The sequence below is a fragment of the Oncorhynchus gorbuscha genome, unplaced genomic scaffold (genome assembly GCF_021184085.1).
Source record: "Oncorhynchus gorbuscha isolate QuinsamMale2020 ecotype Even-year unplaced genomic scaffold, OgorEven_v1.0 Un_scaffold_7776, whole genome shotgun sequence".
Classification (NCBI taxonomy): Eukaryota; Metazoa; Chordata; class Actinopteri; order Salmoniformes; family Salmonidae; genus Oncorhynchus; species Oncorhynchus gorbuscha.
In genome coordinates, this window is record NW_025751096.1 from 5001 (window position 1) to 8181 (window position 3181).

The following is a 3181-nucleotide window of genomic DNA, read 5'->3' on the forward strand; positions in this document are numbered from 1 at the left end:
AGCTTCCATTCAAGACCCAGTGTTTGAAGAGAACCCAGCAGTCAGTGCTGTGTGTGTTCCTGGTCCGTACAACTGTTCAACCCTAACCATACCTGCAGCATATCAGGCTGGGGGAGGAAGAAAGGTAGGTGTGTGTGTGTGTGTGTGTGTGTGTGTGTGTGTGTGTGTGTGTGTGTGTGTGTTAGTTGTGTCCTGACTTTATACTGTGGTTTGTGTGTGTGTGTGTGTGTGTGTGTGTGTGTGTGTGTGTGTGTGTGTGTGTGTGTGTGTGTGTGTGTGTGTGTGTGTGTGTGTGTGTGTGTGTGTGTGTGTGTGTGTGTGTGTGTGTCCTGCCTTTATACTGTGGTTTGTGTGTGTGTGTGTGCTAGTTGTGTCCTGCCTTTATACTGTGGTTTGTGTGTGTGTGTGCTAGTTGTGTCCTGCCTTTATACTGTGGTTTGTGTGTGTGTGTTTATTCAGATGGTTCGTCATCTGATGTGCTGCTCTGGGCCAACGTCTCTCTGATCGCCAACTGTCAAGAATTCTACGGTCCGCGTTACTACGATGGAATGATGTGCGCAGGTACATACAAAATGTGTTTTCCAAATTCCTCAGTTGGTTCTTTTGATTCTAACAATGGTAAATGAAGGAATGGATTATATTTGAATATATATTTTTTAAATACATTTAAAATAATCAACAATGACTATTTATACTGAATTATCTCTCTCTGTCTTTTCCTAATGGTTGTGTGTGTGTGTGTGTGTGTGTGTGTGTGTGTGTGTGTGTGTGTGTGTGTGTGTGTGTGTGTGTGTGTGTGTGTGTGTGTGTGTGTGTGTGTGTGTGTGTGTGTGTGTGTGTGTGTGTGTGTGTGTGTGTGTGTGTGTGTAGGTGATCTGGACGGCCACGTGGACTCGTGTCAGGGTGATTCTGGAGGTCCTCTGGTGTGCCAGGACTCTCTAGGTGTTTCCTACCTCTGGGGTATTGTCTCCTGGGGGGAGAAGTGTGGGCAGGCCAAGTTCCCTGGAGTGTACACTAAAGTGGCACACTACTTCGACTGGATCCGCACTCACACTGGCTGGGCTGCTGTCACTAAATACAACCTGTAATATCACCCCACCTGGTGTCCCAGGTCTAAATCAGGCCCTGATCATTAATATCACCCCACCTGGTGTCCCAGGTCTAAATCAGGCCCTGATCATTAATACCATCCCACCTGGTGTCCCAGGTCTAAATCAGGCCCTGATCATTAATACCATCCCACCTGGTGTCCCAGGTCTAAATCAGGCCCTGATCATTAATATCACCCCACCTGGTGTCCCAAGTCTAAATCAGGCCCTGGTCATTAATATCACCCCACCTGGTGTCCCAGGTCTAAATCAGGCCCTGATCATTAATATCACCCCACCTGGTGTCCCAGGTCTAAATCAGGCCCTGATCAGAGAGGAACAATGGGAAAAAGCAGGCTTCGAGGTCCAGATTTGAATTTGAGCGATATAGCCTATTCATACATAATAAATCGCTATTACCATGTTATACGTTGTTTATGCTGGATGATGCCAATAAAGAACTTGAGAACCCAGTTGTTTGTTACATGATTTTATTTCTTGATTTGATGTTTGTTTTTATTTTTAGTAAAGGGTTTATGGTGTAGTTTTCCTGCATATATAAACTTGGACTCTTACTGTGCCTTGTCACTGTCCCTTTAAATACAGAGTGGACCTCTCTCTCTCTCTGCTCTCTACTTCCTGTCTGTTACCTCTCTCTCTCTCTGCTCTCTACTTCCTGTCTGTTATCTCTCTCTCTGCTCTCTACTTCCTGTCTGTTATCTCTCTCTCTGCTCTCTACTTCCTGTCTGTTATCTCTCTCTCTCTCTCTACTTCCTGTCTGTTATCTCTCTCTCTCTCTGCTCTCTACTTCCTGTCTGTTACCTCTCTCTCTCTCTGCTCTCTACTTCCTGTCTGTTACCTCTCTCTCTCTCTGCTCTCTACTTCCTGTCTGTTATCTCTCTCTCTCTGCTCTCTACTTCCTGTCTGTTATCTCTCTCTCTGCTCTCTACTTCCTGTCTGTTATCTCTCTCTCTCTCTGCTCTCTACTTCCTGTCTGTCTGCTCTCTACTTCCTGTCTGTTATCTCTCTCTCTGCTCTCTACTTCCTGTCTGTTATCTCTCTCTCTCTCTGCTCTCTACTTCCTGTCTGTTATCTCTCTCTCTCTCTGCTCTCTACTTCCTGTCTGTTACCTCTCTCTCTCTCTGCTCTCTACTTCCTGTCTGTTATCTCTCTCTGCTCTCTACTTCCTGTCTGTTATCTCTCTCTCTCTCTCTCTACTTCCTGTCTGTTACCTCTCTCTCTCTGCTCTCTACTTCCTGTCTGTTATCTCTCTCTCTGCTCTCTACTTCCTGTCTGTTATCTCTCTCTCTCTCTGCTCTCTACTTCCTGTCTGTTACCTCTCTCTCTCTCTGCTCTCTACTTCCTGTCTGTTACCTCTCTCTCTCTCTGCTCTCTACTTCCTGTCTGTTACCTCTCTCTCTCTCTGCTCTCTACTTCCTGTCTGTTACCTCTCTCTCTCTCTGTGTATCTTTCTATTCTCTCCCTCCCCTTTTCTCTCTGTCCCCTCTCAATTCAATTCAAAGGGCTTTCTCTCTCCCGTCTCTGCTCTCTACTTCCTGTCTGTTATCTCTCTCTCTCTCTGCTCTCTACTTCCTGTCTGTTATCTCTCTCTCTCTCTGTGTATCTTTCTATTCTCTCCCTCCCCTTTTCTCTCTGTCCCCTCTCAATTCAATTCAAAGGGCTTTCTCTCTCCCGTCTCTGCTCTCTACTTCCTGTCTGTTATCTCTCTCTCTCTCTGCTCTCTACTTCCTGTCTGTTATCTCTCTCTCTCTGTGTATCTTTCTATTCTCTCCCTCCCCTTTTCTCTCTGTCCCCTCTCAATTCAATTCAAAGGGCTTTCTCTCTCCCGTCTCTGCTCTCTACTTCCTGTCTGTTATCTCTCTCTCTCTCTGTGTATATCTTTCTATTCTCTCCCTCCCCTTTTCTCTCTGTCCCCTCTCAATTCAATTCAAAGGGCTTTCTCTCTCCCGTCTCTGCTCTCTACTTCCTGTCTGTTATCTCTCTCTCTCTCTGTGTATATCTTTCTATTCTCTCCTCCCCTTTTCTCTCTGTCCCCTCTCAATTCAATTCAAAGGGCTTTCTCTCTCCCGTCT

The 3181-nt window shown here is 45.9% G+C and overlaps 1 long non-coding RNA gene across 1 annotated transcript in view; it reads left to right on the forward strand.

The window, feature by feature from the left end:
* Positions 1 to 561, forward strand: part of LOC124029812 — a 2779-nt gene extending 2218 nt beyond the window's left edge. The window contains exons 2-3 of the long non-coding RNA XR_006837846.1: positions 1 to 124; positions 460 to 561. The exon at positions 1 to 124 is cut by the window's left edge and continues 50 nt beyond it. This is a non-coding gene — a long non-coding RNA (uncharacterized LOC124029812). The remainder of the gene's footprint in view (positions 125 to 459) is intronic.
* Positions 562 to 3181: the final 2620 nt, after the last annotated feature.